The sequence below is a fragment of the Hypanus sabinus genome (genome assembly GCF_030144855.1).
Source record: "Hypanus sabinus isolate sHypSab1 chromosome X2 unlocalized genomic scaffold, sHypSab1.hap1 SUPER_X2_unloc_10, whole genome shotgun sequence".
NCBI lineage: Eukaryota > Metazoa > Chordata > Chondrichthyes > Myliobatiformes > Dasyatidae > Hypanus > Hypanus sabinus.
The window spans coordinates 183,454-204,421 of NW_026778980.1; the positions used below are offsets into that span (position 1 = coordinate 183,454).

Below are 20,968 nucleotides of genomic sequence, written 5' to 3' on the forward strand. Positions count from 1 at the left end.
GTATGATAATAACTTTCATTAATATACTGATGACCAACAGACTCTCAGGCAGAACCGAATCCGATCGTGTAAAAACTAAAATCAACTGAAGTCATTGGAAAAAACAATGTGGGGTTACAGAGAACGCTACAGTGGGACATACTGTATCATCAAATACACCCATATTCGCAGCGTGGTAACAACCCAGCCACCCAAAACAAAATACACTCTTCTAGTGATGTCCCCAACCGTCCTCCAGCGCACCTTTAACAGGATGATCATTTCCTTGACCCGCAAATTAATCCAGTATGTTGACATCAACTTGAATCTTTGAGGGCAATTGTCCCATTGCAATCAGTAAAGCCAAAACAGGAGACAACATTACCGCACCAGAACACAATCTAAAAGTCTGTAATTGTATCACATACAAACACTTTTAATTTGAAGATGAAGGTGATCCACAAGCCACACAGACATAATCAAGAACAGATCTAATTAAACAAATAAAATTGGTCAGCAAAGATTTTCATGTTGCACCCAAGAATACCCACATAGATGTCTGAGGGGATTTAAAGCTCTTTACATTTATCAATTATTTTACTGATAGGTGCTTCCCCGTCAGCTTATTATCCATCCACATACTGAGAAATGTTACCACTGACACTTCCTCAAGATATTAATCATATAATTTAAAATCAACTGCAAGTCTATTAATGCTGTTTGTAAACCACGTAATGTGTTTTAACGACTGAAAGCTTACAATCCTCATCAATCTGCCCACTGTTTGAGCTATTAATTGTAAATTGCAGTTAATACCTCAAATCCATAAAGCTATTGTGATTTACCCAGGGAATCCCATTTTCCCATCTCAGAGAAAATATCATTAATCATAATATTAAATAATGAAGGGCTACAAATACTGCCTTGTGGGATTCCATTCTCTATCTCATAGACACAAACATGCCGACCGTTACTTGGACAGTCCATACAAAAAAAAACTCAGAAAAATTATACAATGTCCCCCTTACTCCTAATTTAATCAAAAGTCCTTTCTTCCATATCATTTCCCTTTTCAGTCTCAAGAAATACTGCTATTACAACATCTTTATTTAATTGTGCTTTCCAAATATCATCTTCCAAACCTAAAACTGAATCTAATGTCATTTCACACTTCCAAAATCCACTCTAATAAAACACTTTATCACCACTCTTTCCAAAATATAACTCAAGCGCTTGATTACTATACATTCCATAAGGTTACATAAATGAGGCATTCACGATATAGGCCCTTAACTAGAAGGATCAAATGGGGATCTGCCAGGTTTTAGAATAGGCACTACTATTTCCATTTTCCATGAGGAAAGTGGATGCACAATTCAAATATTTAATATTTTACAAATGCGAATTATATACAATTACAATTTCAAATATCACTCTTTCCTGGAGACACCTGACCTGCATTATTAATATACTTCTTAAATTCATACAAAGAAATCTCTCCATCCGTGATACTATCATTGCTGCAGCTGACTTCCAGCACATCAGGGTATTCACTGAAAAACATATCCCTACATTGTTTAACTTCTTCACTTAAATTATCCTGATTATGAATCTCAGCAAATGACCCAGCCAGTAACACAACCTTCCCTGTTTCAGTAACAATCATTTTGCCCTCATTAATCAACACTGGAATATTATGATCCCCACAAATCCCATTTTCTAAATCATATCCCAAACAATTTCAAGTTTGATATCCCTTCATATAATCTCCAGTAAATCACCTACTTCCTCACCACGGCCTTTGCCCATTTGTTGTTAATAATGTAACTCGGAGACTGATGCACCATCACACAAAAACTCACATTTCTCCCAATTTGCTTCCTGTCCCATTATTAATCCAAATCCAAACTCAGAAAGACAGGAAGGCTGACTGACGTTCAAATAAACTAATCACCCTCTGAGTTCCCACTTGAGCGACGGGCACTACAGCCAATGACAGCAGGGGTTAGTATTAAATTTGAGCTGCGATAGGCTGGAGGAAAGCGGCCCATGATCAGCCCCTCCTCTTCCGCTCCATCGCCATGGCGGAGATCAGCGAGTCGCTTCTGTCGGTGTCGCCGGCCTCGGCGCCCACAAGGACGGGTGTGATTCCCCTTCGCGCCCCGGTGGGTCTGTTTCGGTGACGTCTGTGGTGGCTGACGAAACATGCTTTGACAGGGAGCGAACGAGGACCAATGACTACAACTCCCGGAAGGCCCCACTGATGATGTTGTGTTGTTGTTTCGGGGTAAGGTGTAAAAGCAAAATGGAGGAACATGTAATGCATTAAGTTTTCTGTACTGTGTCGTGCCTTCAGTGAAAAAATAAAGTAAAAGAAACATTCCAGCGAGAAATGGAGAGAAAACAGAACAATACAGCACAGTACAGGCGCTTCGGCCCACAATGTTGTGCTGACCCTTAAACTCTGCCTCCCTTAGCTTAAATTCCTCCATACATCTGTCTAGTAGTCTTCACTAGTGTATCTGCCTCCACCACTTACTCGGGCAGTGCATTCCACGCACCAACCACTCTCTGAGTATAAAATCTTCCTCTAATATCCCCCTTGAACTTCCCTCCCCTTACCTTAAAGCCATGTCCTCTTGTATTGAGCAGTGGTGCCCTGGGGAAGAGGCGCTGCCTGTCCACTCTATCTATTCCCCTTAATATCAAGTATACCTCTATCATTTCTCCTCTCATCCTCCTTCTCTCCAGAGAGTAAAGCCTTAGCTCCCTTGATCTCTGATCATAATCCATACTCTCTAAACCAAGCAGCATTCTGGTAAATCTGCTCTGTACCCTTTCCAGTGCTTCCACATTCTTCTTATAGTGAGATGACCGGAACTGGACAGAGTACTCCCTGTGGCCCAACCAGAGTTTTATAGAGCTGCATCATTACATCGCGACTCTTAAACTCTATCCCTCGAGTTATGAAAGCTGACACCGCATAAGCTTTCGTAACTACTTTGTCTACCTGTGAGGCAACTTTCAGGGATCTGTGTACATGTAGCCCCAGATCCCTCTGCTAGGCTGCACTGCGAAGTATCCTGCCATTTACTTTGTACTCTGCCTTGGAGTTTGTCCTTCCAAAGTGTACCACCTCACACTTCTTTGGGTTGAACTCCATCTGCCAATTCTCAGCCCACTCCTGCATCCTTTCAATGTCTCTCTGCAATCTTTGACAATCCTCTTCATTATCCACACCACCAATCTTTGTGTCTTATGCAAACTTGCCAACCCATTCTTCTACCCCCACGTCCAGGTCGTTAATAAAAATCACAAAAAGTAGGGGTCCCAGAACTGACCCTTGTGGGATACCACTAGTCACAACCCTCCAATCCAAATGTACTCCCTCCACCAGAACTCTCTGCTTTCTGCAGGCAAGCCAATTCTGAATCCACCTGGTCAAACATCCCTGGTTCCCAAGCCTTCTGACTTTATGAATAAGCCCACCGCGTGTAACTTAATCAAATGCATTACTAAAATCCATGTAGATCACATCCACTGCACTACCCTCATCTATATGCCTGGTCACCTCTTAAAAGAACTCCATCAGGCTTTCTAGACACGATCTGTCCTTCAGAAAGCCGTGCTGACTGTCACTGATCAGACCATGATTCTTTAAATGCCAATAAATCCTATCTTTCTGAATCTTTTCCAACAGCTTTCCCACCACAGATGTAAGGCTCAATGGTCTATAATTATCGGGACTATCCCTACTACCCTTTTTGAACAAGGGGACAACATTCGCCTCCCTCCAATACTCCGGTACAATTCCCGTGGACAATGGGGACATAATGATCTTCGCCAGAGGCTCTGCAATCTATTTCCTTGCCTCGGATGCAGAACTGGGAAGCGCAGATGGAGTTCAACACAGATGAAGAGGTTCATTTCTGCAGGTCAAATTTGAACACAGAATATAATATTAATGGTAAGACTCTTGGCATTGTGGACGGTCAGAGAGATCTTGGGGTCCATGTCCATTCGACACTCAAAGCTGCTGTGGAGGTTGGCAGTGTTGTTAGGAAGGTGTCTGGTGTGATGGGCTTCATCAACCGTGGGATTGAGTTCAAGAGCTGTGAGGTGATGTTGAAGCTATATTTCTCCTAACCTGTACAAAAGTAATTGTACCCCAACACGGCAGGGCTGTGGGCTTAGTTGGACCCCACTTGGGAGTCCTGTGTTCAGTTCTGGTGGCCTCACTACAGGAAGGATGTGGATACTACAGAGAGTGTAGAGTAGATTTACAAGGATGTTGCTCTTGGATTGGAGAGCATGCCTTAATAGATAGATAGATAGAATAGATTGAGTGAACTTGGCCTTTCCTTCTTGGAGCGACGGAGGATGAGAGGTGACCTGATAGAGGTGTATAAGATGGTGAGAGGCTTTGACCATGTGGATAGCCAGAGGCATTTTTCAAGGCTTGAAGTGCCTAACACGTGGGGACGTAGTTTTAGCACTTAGAAGTCGGTACTGAGGGAATGTCAGGGGTAAGTTTCTCACACAGAGAGTGCTGGGTGCGTGGAATGCACTGCTGGCAGCGATGGTGGAGGTGGATACAACAGGATATTTTAATAGACTCTTAGATAGCGTCATGGAGGTTAGAAACACAGAGGGCTATATGATCGGGAAATCCGAGGCAGTCTCTAGAGTAGGTTACATGGTCGGTACAACATTGTGGGCTGAAGAGCCTGTAATGTGCTGTAGATATCTGTGTTCTGTGTCAAAGACAGGCAGAGGGATTAGTTTAAATGGACAGGAGGACAGCATGAAAAGGTTGGGCCGAAAGGCCTGTGTTAGTGCCGTAAGTGACGGGTTCTGTCCCAACCATCGACTCTAATCCCCTCAACAGATGCTGCCTGACATGATAATGTTCTTGAAACGTTGCATTCAGTTCCGCTTAGCATTCTGTACAAAGGATGTTTTGTGCTGGAAGAGTGCAGAGGAGATTCATCATGATTGAGGGGGCTTCTGTTCATAAGTCCATAAGGCATAGGAACAGAATTAGGCCATTCAGCCCATTGAGTCAGCCACCTTTCCATCATGGCTGATCCCAGATCGCACTCAATTCCAGATATCTGACCTCCCGCCATATCCTTTGATGCCCTGACCGATCAGGAAACGATCAACTTCCACCTTGAATATACCCACACACTCGGCCTCCACCGCAGTCTGTGGCAGAGAATTCCACAGATCCAATACACCTTGTCTAATAAAAAAAAATAAGCTGCTTACCTCTGTTTGAAAAGGTGGCCCCTCAACTTTGTGGCTGTGCCCCACCACAGGAAATACCTTCTCCCACCTTATCCAGTCCTTTCAACATTCGGTAGATTTCATTGAGATTCCCCGCATTTTTCTGAGTTCCAGTGAGCACAGGGTCAAAGCTGCCAAGTGCTCCTCATATTTTAACCCGTTCATTCCCAAAATCATCTTTCTGAACCTCCTCTGGACTCTCTCCAATGACAACACATCCTGTCTGAGATGTGGGGCCCAACATTGTTGACACTTCTCCAAGTGCGGCCTAACTCGTGTCTCATAAAGCCTCAGCATTATCTCGTTGCTGTTATATTCATGGGGCGAGATTGGACTGTGTTGATCTGCAGGGGGATCTTGGAATGCAAGTTCATAACTCCCAGATAGTGGTTCCATTGTCAGGCAGTTATGTTGCAGTTGTATAAATCTCTTGTTTAACCACATCTGGAGAATTGCATTCGAATGCAAGAATAATGTGGAGGTTTTGAATGGTGAGCCGAAGAGGCTTAACAGGATGCTGCCTGGATAAAGTGAGACCGGACAATCTCGGGGAATTTTCTCCGGAGTGGCAGAGGCTGAGGGAGGTCTGACAGACGTTTACAGGAATGTGAGAGACACAGACAGAGTGGAGAGACGGGATTTTTTCTCTAAAGAGGAAATGTCCAATGCCAGTGGGCATGCACTTCAGGAGAAAGGGGGAACACATCCTCATTGGACCTTTTTTCACTATTGAAGTATTTTGTAATTTAGTGCATTTTGTCTCTTTTCTCTGCATAGCTGCTGTTGAAAAAAAAATTGAAAAGGCAATGATGTTAAAAACCTGACTCCGAATGTTTAAAGGAGATTTGCGTTTCGAGTTTTGCTTTTCATTCTCATAGTGGTGGGTGTCTGGAGTGAATATCGGGTGGTGGTGGAGGCAGGTGCAAACGAGGCTATTAGGTACCACGTGGATGTGAGGAGAATGGAGGGATGTGTTCCTTGTGTAGTCAGAAGGGATTGGTTTTGTAAGGCATGAAGTGACAATTGGTTCAGAACAACACAGTGAGCAGAAGGGCCTGTTCAAGGACAAGTACAGCAAGCAGAGCAGGTAAACTGGATAAAGTGATCCCACTCAAGGAACAGACTGTGACGTCAGTGGATATATGCCGGCATCACAGTTCTCTCACCAAAGGTACTTCACTGCTGGATAAAATGAAGTTTGTGATGTTTATAACGGATGCGGTAAATTGTACACGTCAGACATCTCATCAGACTGAGGGAATTAAAATTATTGTGAAAGCTGCAGAAAGGTATCTTGGTGTAACTGGTGTTATGTGGTAAGCTGTAAATGAAGCTCTGAGTTGTGGGGGTTTCTGCATCCCAGTCTACTTGTGAAGATATGTAATGGGATTGAAATATTGAAGTGAAATGCAAGAAGCCTGATTTTACATGGCCAACACTTTCAGCAGTTTATTTCTGATTTGTCAGATTCTTCCGATGTTATATCTGTTCAGGAAACCTGCAAATTTTAAGTTTTATTCCTGTGCAGGATTATATTGTCGTTTGGCTTGACAGGTTAGTTGGTAGAGGGGTGATGTCAGTTTTATAAGGAAAAGGGGCAGAGTATAGTGTTGTGAATGGGAATAGACTGCATCATGAACTTGTAGAAAATCTTGATTTTAACTTTCTGAATCACATTTGGAGGTTTGGCCATCTACTTTTCTCATGGAAAATGGTTGTAGTAGTTCCCATTCTAAAACCTGGATCTCCCCGTCTGATCCTCCTTCTTGTAGGCCAATATCATTAAAGTCTCATTTATGTAAACTTGTGGAATGTATGGTAATCGAGTGTTTGAATTATATTTTCGATAAAAGAGGTAAATTCACGTTTTATCAGAGGGGAATTTGGAACGGTAGAATAAGACCATAAGACAAAGGAGCAGAAGTCGGTCATTCAGCCCATCGACTCTGTTCTGCCAATTCATCATGAGCTGATCCATTCTCCCATTTAGTCCCACTCCCCCGCCTTCTCACCATAACCGTTGATACCCTGGCTACTCAGATACCTAGCAATCTCTGCCTTAAATAACATTGGAATCAGTTTGGGTTTGGAAGATCATATTAGAAAAGTACAGTTAAATAAACATGTTGTAATAGCAATATTTTTGATATTGAAGAGGCAAATAATATTTATTGAAGGACGGACTTTTGATTAATTTTTGGAAATGCAATTGAGAGGGCTATTGTACAATTTTTCTGATTGTTTCTATTTGTACGTCTTGTAAAGGTATGGGTGGGCAAGTATGACATTAAATTCATTTTTATATTTGGAAGATGGTATTAGTAAAGCCAGTTAAATATAGATGTTGTAACAGTAGTATTTTTACTATTCAAAAGGGAAATGGTATTTATGGAAGGAAAGAATTTTTATGAAATTGTGGAAATGAGGATGGAGGGGCTATTATCTAACTTTGAGTTGTTTTAATTGAACATTTTGTGTCAGGTATGGGTGGGACAAGTTATGTGTTTTTCAGACAGGATTAATGGACCTGCACTTGATTGGAAATGATATGGTCAAACTCCTTAAAAGGTGTCAGTGGTGAGATTTCCAGGCATGTGGATGGATAATAAGCTGACATGGAAGCACCGGACAAAAATAATTGATAAATATAAAGAAACATTAAATACTCTTCGTTATCCCTGTGAGTATTCTTGGGTGTGACATGAAAATATTTGATGACCAATCTCATTTGTTTATTTGGATCTATTCTTGATTATAGTTGTGGTTTATAGATCAGCTTCAACTTTATTATGTTTGTGTGTGATACAAGCACAGGCTTTGAGACTGTGTTGTGGTGCAGTCAGGTCGTCCCCTGTTTCGGCTTTACTGATTGAAATTATGGAGTTTGAATTTAATCTTAACATATTGGATTAATTTAAGGGGGAAACATGAGTATGCTGTTAAAGGTGTGCTGGAGGACTTTTGGGAACTTCACAAGAAGAGTGTTTTTAGTTTTCGTTGCCTGGGTTCTGATCACATTGGAAATATGTGTTTGTTGGGTTATGCAAATCGTCCCACAGTTGTGTTCTCGGTAACCCCACCTTGTTTCTGTCAATGCCTTTATTTGATTATAAGATACTCAATTTAATGAAGTCTAACAATTCTGTTCTGCCTGAGAATTTGTTGGTTCAGTGTATATTAAGGAAATTATTGAGAAAGTTGAACCATTTTCCAGAGGATCAAAATATAAATTAACTGGGATTGTTGATGTTGCTGCGTTCTGCGTGAATTATTGGTAACAATAAAAAATGACCTACCAACTATTTATCAGGTGCAACAGAATCGCTTGTCATCATTTCACGCTTACAGTGGGTGAGGAATTTTTTTGCTGCAAAGTTGTAATTCTTTCAGATTCCCTTTCGGTTTTCAAGAGTCTTAAAAAGGTCATTCTTGCAGCAGGTCAGATTTACTGCTGGAAACTCATCCAACATTGTTTCATATTCAAAGGTTTGAATTCGGGGTGTGCACTGATTTGGGGTGCATGAAGACACGGGTCCTGAGGAGTTGGTAGATCAGAGGGATCTGTGAACACAGGTTCATAATGACTTGAAAGTGGCGTCACAGGTAGACAGCATCAAAATGAGTGCTTTTGGCACATTGGACTTCATAAATCAAAGTATTGAGTACAGCAGATGGGATGTTATGTTGAAGTTGTATAAGTCGTTGGTCAAGCCTAATCTGGAGTATTGTGTGTAGTTTTTGTTACCTGCCTAAAGGAAAATTATCAACAAAATAGAGAGAGTGCAGAGAAATTTACGTTTGCTGGGACTTGAGGACTCGAGCTTTAGAAAAAGTTAAGGACTTTATTCCCTTTAGTGTTGGAAAATGCAGGCAGGATTTTTCATCTGAGGTTGGGTGAGATGGGAACTGGAGGTCGCAGTTTAAGGGTGAAATGTAAAATAATTATAAGGAATCTGAGTGGGATTTCCTTCACTCTGAAGGTGGTGAGCGTCGGGGAAGAGCTGCCAGTGGAAGTTATGGATTTCATTGTAGAAAAGTTTGGATCAGTACAGGGACGGGAGGAGTATTGAGGACCATGGTCCAGCTGCGGTTATGGGACTCCGCAGAATAACAATTCGGTATGGACTAAATGGGAAAAAGGGTTTGTTTGTTATAGTGCTCTCTGACTCCAAATAAAGTCTTGATGAAGGGGAATTGGTTGGGGCTGTTGTCGGGAAGCTTTCAGGATTTCCTGCTGGGGACAGATGTGAATTGATACTAGATATCCATGGTCAAGGTGTGGCGCGTTCTCTCGTTCTCTCTCTCTCTCTCTCTCTCTCTCTCTCTCTCTCTCTCTCTCTCTCTCTCTCTCTCTCTCTCTCTCCACCCCCCCTCTCCCCCTCTCCCCCTCTCCCCCTCTCCCCCTCTCCCCCTCTCTCTCCCCCCCTCTCTCTCTCCCCCCCCCCTCTTCCCCCCCCTCTCTCCCCCTCTCCCTCTCTCTCCCTCTCTCTCCCTCCCTCCCTCCCCCCATTGCCATTCACCCCGCTTCCAAAAAATTGCCCGTTTCTCCTCTTTACCTCAAACTCTCCTGCCCCCATTTTCACCCCTTCCCTCTCTTGCCACCTCTGCTTCCCCGTTCCCTCACCGTCACTTTCTCTCCATCTCATGTCTCCCAATCCCTCATCCTTTCTCTTCCTCCTCTCGCCTCACCTATTTCCCTCTTTTTCACACACTCTCTCTCCTCTCTTCATCCGTTCACTTCCCCACTGACACACCCTTGTTCTCCGCACATTCCTCCCTACTCTACCCACTCACTCAATCCCCTTCTTCTCTCCCTTATTGTCTCTTTCTCCCTTTCTACTCAATGCTTCCCCTGCCTCTCACCCTCACCACAATTCCTCCTTTACTGCAGCTCGTTTTCTGGGCCACCCTCCCGTCCCTACATCCCCCACCCGTACTGTGATGACGGTTGACTCGCACAGTGAATTGTCTGATGTTGTACAATTCTTCGTTGTTTGGACAGTGACAATGTTTTCTCGGAAGATGAAGGCTTGTGGTTTCCAGGAGAGGCCAGTTTGTTCCCTTTTTATGTGCTACAGAATAGGCCGGGTTAGGGAGTGTGGAGGAGAGAGGAGAGAGGAGAGAGGAGAGAGGAGAGAGAGAGAGAGAGAGAGAGAGAGAGAGAGAGAGAGAGAGAGAGAGAGAGAGAGAGACTAAATACCTACAGCCTCAATTTCTTACCCCTGTCCTCCTCTCTTCATCCGTTCTCATCCACACTGCCCAACTCTTTCCTCCACACATTCCTCCCTAATCTTCCCCCTTTTCTGTCGCCTTTTTCCCCGCCACCCACCCGTCCCCACATCCCGCACTTTGATGACGGTTGACACGCACAGTGAATTATAGATGTTGTGTAATTCTTCATAGTTTGGAAAGCAGCAATGTTCTCTCAGAGATGAAGGCTTGTGGTTTCCGGGAGAGGCCGGTCTGTTCCCTTTCTGTGCGCTACAGAATAGGTGGGGGCACGGAGTGTGGAGTAGACGGGATAGCCATGTGTTCTCAGCAGCTACGCCGTCACGACAAAGACCGAGCGCTGTCTGTGACCTGGTCTCTGACACAAACACACACAGACACACAAAGAGACGGACAGACACATACAAGGACGCAAAGGAACACATAGAGATGCAAACAGACAGAAATTCTTTAAAAATGAATGCAGTTTGCTTTTTCAATGAGGCAACTATTCTGTGAACTGTTTGAAATGATTCTTTCTCTGGGATAATCTAATGTGCTTGTGGGGATATCAGCGGGTTTGCGGGTTCACATGGAAATACAACATTCTGTAAAGTTGTCTCCATTGATGCCCTTTATCTCATCAATCTTGATTTAATTATCAATCCAACAACCCCTTCGCTTTGGATGTGCTAGTTGAAATTTTAACAGCTTTTGTAACTGATCCGCTGTGTGCAGGGACCCATAAGAAGTGGAAATATAAACCAATACTCTGCTTATGAAATAATGTTTGATGAGTTTCCAACAGTAAATCTGTCCTACTGCAAGAACTACCTGTTTTAAGACTCATCAAAACCGAACAGGCATCTGAACAAATGACAACTTTACTTGAACAAATTTCCACCACCCACCGTAAGCCTAAAATGATGGAAACAAATTCTACTGTATATACTGATAAATGGTTGGTAAATCGTTTCTTTATTGTTACTTGTAATTCATGAACAAAAAACAGCCACACTGTCATCCCGGTTAAGTTATCTTTTGATTCTTCTGCAGCAATGTTTAACACATCATTATAATTTTCCACAATATACTGACAAATCAAGATTGTCAAGCATAACAGAATCCTGAGACATTAAATTGTGTATGCTAAAATCAACTAAAGGGATTGAGAAAAACAATGTGGGGTTACCAAGAACGCTTCAGTGGGACATATTGCATAATCCAGCGAACCCATATTCACAGCATGATGAGAACCCAGTCCGTGGACAACAAGCTGTGTGAACTGATAAGTGAAATCTCTCACCAGCGGGAAACAAAAGAACGTAATGTTTTCTGCTTTGCGGAGACCTGGTTGACGGAGGAGACACCGGACCATGCCATCGAACCCTTTGGGTTCTCCCTGTTCCCTGTGGACAGGTGGAAACCACTCACTGGGAAGAGTAAAGGAGGTGGGGTATGCTTCATGGTCAACAATGCTTGGTGCAACCCCCAGAATATGCATGTGCTCCAATCCTTTGTTGCCCAGATGTGGAGCAGCTGTTTAGACCCTGCTGGCTGCCCAGGGAGTTCACGGTGTTTTCATCACAGCAGTGTACATTCTGCCCCAGGCTGATACTGACCTGGCTCTCAAGGAACTGTACGAAACCCTCAACACGCTGAAGACTGCCCACCCAGAGGCTGCCTTCATTGTCGCCGTGACTTTAGTCCAGCATCGCTGACTGAATCCCTCCGAAGTGTTGTCAGCACATCCAGGTGAGCTCTCGAGGAGCTGGCACACTCAACCTCTCCATAACGCTTACAAAGTGCTCCTCCGACCACACTTCAACAATCAGATCACTCTCTGATCCGGCTTCTGCCGATGTACAGGCAAAAACTCAAACAAGAAGCGGCCATAGATGATCCGTCCACTGTTGGTCCGACCAATCGGACTTCATGCTGCAGGACCGCTTGGATGACATCAATTGGATTGTCTTCCATGATGAGGATGTGACCAAGTTCACGATGGGGTCACGTGCTTCATCTGAAAGTGTATCGAGAATGTTGTTCTCCAGAAATCGGTCAATGTCGTTTCTTTATCGTTACCTATAATGTGGGCACAATAACAGCCACACTAACAACCCCAGTTAAATTATATTTTGATCCTTCTGTATTAACATATCACAATAAATTTCCTTAATGTACCAATGAACTAACAGATTTCAAGGCGTAACAAGTCCCGAGACTTTATTAAACCGTGTATCCCAAAATCAATAAAGGCATTTACAAAAACAAGTTGGGGTTGCCGGGAATGCCACAGTGGGACATATTGCATAATTCAACGAACCCACATTCCCAGCGTAATAAGAACCCAAGCACCCTAAACTATAACTCTCTTCTTGTGATGTTCCCAACAGTCCTCCGACACACCTCTAACAGGATGATCATTTCTTTGCTACTTCAAATTAAACCAGTACGTTAACATTAAATTCAACCTCCGAAAAATCAATCAGTAAACCTGAAACAGCAGACGACTTTACTGCACCATAACAGAATCTTGTCTCACAGCCAAACATTTGAAAGTTGGAGATGAAGCTGATCCATCAGCCACAGAATCAAGACAAGATCTAATGAAACAAATGTAAATGGTCAGCAGAGATTTTCATGTTGCACCTGAAGAATATCCACAGAGACACCGAGAATATTTATTGCTCCTTTATATTTATCAATTATTTTACTGATACGGTGCTTCCCTGTCAGCTCATTGTGCATCCACCTGTCTGGAAATCTCACCACTTACACGTCTTCAAGAGTTTGATCAGATGATTTCAAATCAAGCACAGGTCTATTAATCCTGTTTATAAAACATTTGACTTGTGTTTTTTGCCGCTGAAAGCTTAAGTCCCATCTATTTGCCAACTGATTAATTGCTAATGTCATCCTATATACAGTTAAATTGACATTTCTATCTCAAATTCATAAACCTCCATCATCTGTAAATAGTAATTTACCCACCCCTGCACCTATCTCAAAGAAAATATTCTTAATTATAATAAGAATTGATAAATACTGCCTTGTGCTTTCTTGTATCTCAGAAACTTGCGTATAACTTGCACAAGAAATCTAAATAAAAAAATCTCATAAAACTTTACAGTCGAACTTCCAAAAATTAATCAAAAGGCCTGTGTAAAAGCTGAGGAAATGGCATGTAAGTAGCAAAATTGAGTGGGATGTTGGATCATCGGGATGCTTTTAAAGTTCAACAAAAGGCAACTAAGAAGCCATAAGAATGGTAAAGGAGAAACACGAGAGCAAACTCGCCAATAATATAAAACAGGCTATTATATTTTAGCTACATAAGGAGCGAAAGGGAGATGAGAGCTGATATTGGAGCACTGGAAAATGATGCTGGTGAGGTAGTAATGGGAAACAAAAAATGGCAGAGAAACTTAGTGAATACTTTGCATCATTCTTCACTGTGGCAGACACAGAAGGAGCGAGTGCCTTTGCTATTACAAAGGAAAAAGCGCGTGACTAACTCAAAGGTCTGAAGGTGGACAAGTCCCCTGGAACAGATGGACAACAACCCAGAGTCCTGAGAAAAGCTATTGAAGAGATACAGATGCATTGGTCACGGTCTTTCAAGGATCACTTGATTCTGGCATGGTCCCGTCGGATCGGAAAGTAGAAAATTGCACTCTTTACGAAGGGAAGAAGGCAAAAGAAAGGAATTTCTAGGCCAGTCAGCCTGAGTTCCGTGGTTGGGAAAGTATTGTAATCATTTAAGGAGGATGAGTTTCCGAGGTACTTGGAGACTGATGATAAAACAAGTCAATGTCAGCATGGTTTCTGTAAAAGGAAATCGTGCCTGACAAACCTGTTAGAGGTCAGTGAGGAAGTGAAAAGGAGGATGGACAAATGAGAGGCAGTTGATATCATTTACTTCGATTTTCAGAAGGCCTTTGATAAGGTACCACACATGAGGTTGCCGAGAAAGATAAAATCCCATGTTGTTACAGGAAAGATACTGGCATGGACAGAGGAATGGCTGACAGGCAGGAGGCATCAGGTGGGAATAAAATGGGCCTTTTCAGGCTGGCTGCCAGTGACTAGTGTTCCTCAGGGGTCAGTATTGGGACCGCTACTCTTCACATTGTGTATCAACGATTCAGATAATGGAATTGATGACTTTGTGGCAAAGTTTGCGGATGATACAATGATAGGTGGAGGGGAAAGTAGTGCTGAGGAAACAATGTGATTGCAACAGGACTTAGACAACAGAAGGATTGGTTAAAAAAGTGGCAGATTGAATACGGTGTTGGGAAATGTATGATAATACATTTTGGTCAAAGGAATAATAGTGCAGACTAGTGTTTAAATGGGGAGAAAATTCAAATATCAGAGCTGCGGGGGGACTCGTGCAAGAGACCCAGAAAGGTATTTCACAGGTTAAGTCTTAAAGAAAGAAAATACATTGTTGGCTTTTTTGAAGAGGAATGGAATATTTAATTAAGTATATAATCCTGATCCTTTATAATACACAGGTTAGGCCGTACTTGGAGCTTTGTCAATGTTTTTGGTCCCATACCTCAGAAAGGAAGCAGGATCTCATCGAAACCTACCGAGTGTTGAAGGGACGAGACAGGGTGCATGTGTTTCATATGATGGGGCATCCAGAGTAGACGGCACAGCCTCAACATTGAGGGGAGATGTTTTTGAACAGAGGTTAGCAGGAATATTTTTAGCCAGAGAGTAGTGAACCGGTCGAATACACTGCCACGGGCTGCGGTGGAAGCTGTCTGTGGGTATATTTATGGCGGAAGATGGTCATTTCCTGATCGATCAGGCCATCAAAGGACATGACGAGAAGGCAGGTGTATGGGGTTGAGTGGGACTCGGGATCTGCGATGATAGAATGGCGGAGCAGAATCGATGGGCGGAATGGCCACATTCTGCTCTTATGTCTTACGGTCTTTCCAAGATTCAACTTGACCTCCCTTTTCCAGTCAGCACCGCCCCGGCTTGTCCCCGTTAAACTGACTCAGTGCGGGTGGACTTTAGGACCCGGGGCAGCTCAGGACCGAATCCGCCGTGTTTCTGTTCTGTTGATGGACGTGGTGAGCGAGTTAACATTAATAGATCGATAATTCTCATCTCGTGTTTATTTCACTCTCCGCACATTTATATTTACAGGGACATTACTCCTGACATTGGTCCCAAGACCCAGCCTGTTTACAGAACCGGAGCGGAACTGGAGCAGATTCTTAGACACTTGTTTTCATCGCAAATCCAGAAGACAGTTTAACGTTTTTTCGTGAATTTATTCCCAGTGAAGGTGTGGAGATGGGACATAGTCTCCGCGTTGTAAAATGAATCTGTCCCGGACTCGTAACTGAGATAAACTCCCACCCTCCCGGGGTTGGGACAGGCAGCGAGTCGGGGTTCAGGGGAGGTGGCAACACTGAACAAATCATAATTCAAGTCCGATAACCCCTGTCCGATGACCCAGATCAGCCAGATAGTGGCGTCTGTGTCCACAGGACACTCGAAGCTGCTGCGTCGGTTGAGAGTGTTGTTAAGAAGCCGTATGGCGTACTGGGCTTCATCAACTGTGGGATTGATTTCAAGAGCTGTGAGGTGATGTTACAGAGGAACAACGCCTTAGTTAGACCACACCTGGAGTACTGTGTCCAATTCTGGTTACCTCACTGCGGGAAGGATGTGGATACTATACAGCGAGTGCAGAGGAGATTTACAAGGGTGTTGCCTGGATTGAAGAGCGTGCCTTATGAAAACAGGCAGAGTGAACTTGGCCTTTACTCCCCGGAGCGCCGGAGGGTGAGGGATGACCTGATACACGTGTATAAAATGATAAAAGGCACTGATCGTGTGGATTGCCAGAGGCTATTTCCCAGGGATGAAATGGCTAACACGTGGGGGCACAGTTTTAAGGTGCTTGGAAGTAGGTACAGAGGGAAGGTCAGGGGTAAGTGTTTCACACAGAAAGTGGTGGTGCATGGAATGCATTGCGAAGGTGGCAGAGGTGGATAGAACAGGGCCTTTTAAGAGACTCTTAGTTAGGTACATGGAGCTTAGAAAAATAGAGGGCTATGCGGTAGGGAAGTTCTTGACAGTTTCTAGAGTATGTGACATGGTCAGCACATCATTGTGGGCCGAAAGGCCTGTAATGTGGTGTAGAAATTTTGTTCACTGCCAACGGCGAGATGCCGAACAGTGTTGCAGAGAGACAGTTCTTGGGATGCAAGTTCACAGCTCGTTGGATGTGGCGAAACAGGTCGATTAGGTGGTGAAGGAGGCTTATAGAATACCGGCTTTTATTCGTGAAGCGCTGAGTTCAAAATCCAGGAGGTTATATTGTAATTTATAACACTCTGGTCAAACCATGTCCGGAGTATTTATCTGAGGCTTCTGTGGTGCATATCTGGACAGTTCGGACGCAACATCCATGGTCGACCCTCTCCGACGGAGGCCTCACAAACTCACACTGAGAAATATACAAATAACCAATGTCCCAGCATCCGACCCTGCGGTACACCACTTGTTCCAAACTTCCCTCAGAACAGAGATGAGGAGGAATTTATTCAGAGTGGGGTGGTGAATGTGAGGCATTAATTGCCCTAATTCCTGCTGTCGGTAGTTGCCGGCCTCTGCGTCCAGAACGACAGGCGTGGTTCTCCTCCGACATCACGGTGAATCTGTTCCAACAGATGTTTGTGATGGCTGAGGAATAGTGTTGAAGCACGGAGCGAGTGAGAAGCTGAGACATTAGGACTACAACACCCAGTAGGCTCCGCGGCCCCGTATGTTCGGCAGCTGAAGCTGACTGAAGCTGTAGTTCCTATGAAAAGAGAGCGTTTGTGACTATTCTTCATTGAACAATTTGTGTCATTTGTCACTCTTTACGTAACCCGACAATTACATCGTGACAACGGGGCCTGTGGTGGCGGAGGGGAGAATCGGTGGTGCATCACGCTCAGTTTTGGGGTCAGTGCCCAGTCACAATCGAGTCTCCTTTTGACTCCCGTTCTCCACGGCCGGCAACAAAAGTCGTGAATCTTCACTGCGAATTCCAGATTAATCACGTCCTTTCCGAGGCGGCCGGCCAGAGTTGCACAGTTCTCCAGCCGTGGTCTCACCGACATAAAACAATGACAGCAGGGGAACAGGCGCTTCTGCACCCTGTGTTGTTCTGGACCAATTGAACCGGTCACTTTATGTCTCAGTAAACCAGTCCCCTCTGCCTACACAAGGTCCACATCCCTCCATTCTCCAACCATTCACGTGGTATCTAAAAGCCTTTATCACATCTGCCTCCACCACCTCCCCTGGAATTCCTTCCAGACACCATCACTATGAGTCCAAAAAAAAACAAAAGTTGCAACACACATCTACTTTAAACATTCAGAGGCAAGTTTAACATTACAGTCTAATATAAGATGTTTGTGTTACAGCAGCAGTGTCATGAAAAGAGTGAAAAATGCACTAAATTACAAAATACACAAACATCGCAAAAAGGACCCGTGAAGTACTGTTCCCCGTTTCGTCTGCGAGTAGACATTTCCTACTTCGAAACACAATACCGGGCGGCCAGTGTGTCTGTGCTTCTCAGGTACCTATAAACTTGTGTAGGGCTTCCCACAGACTCTCCCGAACAGAGCAAATTCCCCTGGATTGTCCAGTCTTATTTTATCCAGGCAGCATCTTGTTATCGTGTTCTAATTACCATCCAAATCTTCTGCATTATTCCAGTATTAAAATGCAACATAACTGCCTGACACTGGAATCACTATCTGGGAGATATGTACTCGTATTCCCTCTGTAGATTAGCCCATGAATACAGAAGCAAAGGGAGAGCGTTGAGCCTTTATCAGTCTCTATTCATGCTGTACTTGGAGTATCGTCAACATTTTTGTACCCCGTATCTCAGAAAGGAAGTGTTGTCCTCGGAGAGAGTTCAGAGGAATTTCACCAGGATGATTCCGGGAATTAACGGGTTAACATACGAGAAGCATTTGACAGCATTGCGCCTGTACTGAGTGGAATTCAGAAGAACGCGGGGCGATCTCATTGAAACCTACCGAGTGTTGAATGGACGAGATCGGGTTGATGTGGAGGGGATGTTTCCTCTGGTGAGCGTATCCAGCACTAGAGGGCGCAGTCTCAAAATTGAGGCGCAACCTTTCAGTACTTTCCTTGTTTTTACTGACTGTGTCTCGGGAGACGGCTTATCCACTGATGTCTACTGCAAACCCACGGACTCTCAAAGCTGCCAGGGTTATAACTATTCCCATCCTGTTATCTGTAAAATCGCGATGCATTTCTCTCAGTTCCCCCGTCTCCAACACATCTGATCTCAGGATGAGGCTTTCCATTCTGGAGCGAAGGAGATGTCTTCCTTTTTCAAGAAAGAGGCTTCCCTTCGTCCACCATCAACGCTGCCCTCAACCGCATCTCTTCCATATCGTGCACGTCTGCTCTGACCCCATCCTCCCGCCACCCTACCCGGGATAGGTTTCACCACCCCAACAGCCTTCTCCACCAGCACATACATTTTGGATTGGACAGTTTAATAATGTTTAAGGATGCTGTCATGTTTGAGAATCTGTTAGCTCATCAGTATACTAAGGAAAATTATGATGATATGTGAACCAGTCATCATTAACTAGGTTAATCATTTTATCCGTTTTTTGCAGACGGATCGAAAGATAATTTAACTGGGAATGTTGGTGGAGCACTTTTTTTTCTGACTGAATTGCAGAAAAGGATTAAGAAATGATTTACCTACCAATTATCAGTACATACGGCAAAATTGGTTGCCATCTGTTTTCGACTGAGAGTGGGTGAAAGAAATTTGCCCAGATAAATTTGTAATTTGTTCAGATTCCTTTTCGGTTTTGATGAATCTTAAAACAGGTGACTTCAGTAATAGATCAGATTTACTGTTGGAAATTCATCAAACATTATTTCCTATTCAAAGTCAAACACGAGGAAATCTGCAGATGCTGGAAATTCAAGCAACACAGACAAAATGCTGGTGGAACGCAGCAGGCAAGCCAGCATCTATAGGGAGAAGCACTGTCGACATTTCAGGCCGAGACCCTTCGTTAAGTCTAACTGAATGTGAAGTTAGCCTTTCAGTTTAGAGGGGTATTAGAGGGGTTTAGGGGAATGAGCGGGTTGATTGTATACTTACCAAAGCTGTTAAAAGTTTAACTGTCGGTAAAGAGCTTCCACCTAGGAAATCAGCAGGTAAGGGTTTTTTAGTGCTAATAATTGTGGCCTTATGGTAATACTGGTGGGATAATGGTCACAAGGGGTGAGACCATTACAGAATACATAGAAGTGTTGGATTTATGGGAAAAGGGCTTAAAACACGAATCGTCTTCCAATTGACAATACTATTCCTCATGTCGTGTTGGTAAACATCATTCTGGCTCGTGTACGTTTTGTCATTATGAAACAGTTGAACACATTTTAATTCAGTGCGAAGCGTATCAGAAAGAAAGAAATCAAATGGAGGCTTCATTACAATCTTCGGGGGTTGTTAGACTTTATTTAAAAGCTCTCTGACGTAATGGGAGTGACTTTAATTTAATTCATAATATTGTGTTTCAATGCATACGATATCTGGGACTTTGGGGTAATTTAACTTTCGAACGGAAAAACAATGGAATCGGCCAGGGTTGTATTTCCCAATTCTCCGCACCACACTCCAGTCCAGATGGTGGCGGGATCAACGCTTTGAAGTGGGAGTGTCGACCGTCGTTTATCCAAATCCCGCCATATTCCTTCACGTTAGCCAATCATTCAAGGGACAGCGTAGACTGCTGTGATAATATTGGAATAGTCAACTAGCATCGTATTATACGCCGCCGACATGGTGGAACGTCGGACAGTGAGGATGGTTGAAGGGAATGGAAATAGATCCAAATATCCGCTGACCAATGGGGTTGCGCCTTCCGGAGCAGTTCTCCGACTGATATCTTACCGGTCCAATGAGATACTGACCCTCCCGGACGGTGCTTTGCCCCACCCCACACACAAGCTATGCTGACGTCACATAGCTGCCGGACGATGGGTTAATCGGCCTGGGAATAACACCTGGGAAATCAGGTGGTGAACGTGAGGGGCTGGACACGGACTGGAAACACTGCGACCACTTCCGGCTTGTGCTCAGGTCGCGGCTTTATTAATGAACTGAAACACCGAGGTGACCGGATATTTCACCGCGCTGATCAGCTGCTCCCGGAATTTTGACTGAGTCACCGCGTAAATAAATGTGTTCGTGCAGCAGCTGAAATTCTTCAGCAAAACCCCGACGTAGATAAAGATCCATTCGGAAACATTGAAATCGAATCCTTTCCCTGAGACCTGATAATATATGAAATTTACAACCGCCGTCATCCACAGGAGGATGAAGCTGCCGGAGAGGGTGAAGAGTAAAATCACAGACCTCCTCCTGCTCTCCATCTCCGGGTCACTTCGGTTCTCC

At 43.8% G+C, this 20,968-nt stretch overlaps 1 long non-coding RNA gene across 1 annotated transcript; it reads left to right on the forward strand.

Annotated features, from left to right (window-relative positions):
- The first annotated feature begins 466 nt into the window (after nucleotides 1-466).
- On the forward strand, nucleotides 467-17,355 carry LOC132385719 (uncharacterized). Its single transcript, XR_009509243.1, has 3 exons — nucleotides 467-2,266; nucleotides 3,680-3,946; nucleotides 15,649-17,355. It is a non-coding gene; the product is annotated as an uncharacterized LOC132385719 (long non-coding RNA).
- The last annotated feature ends 3,613 nt before the right edge of the window (nucleotides 17,356-20,968 follow it).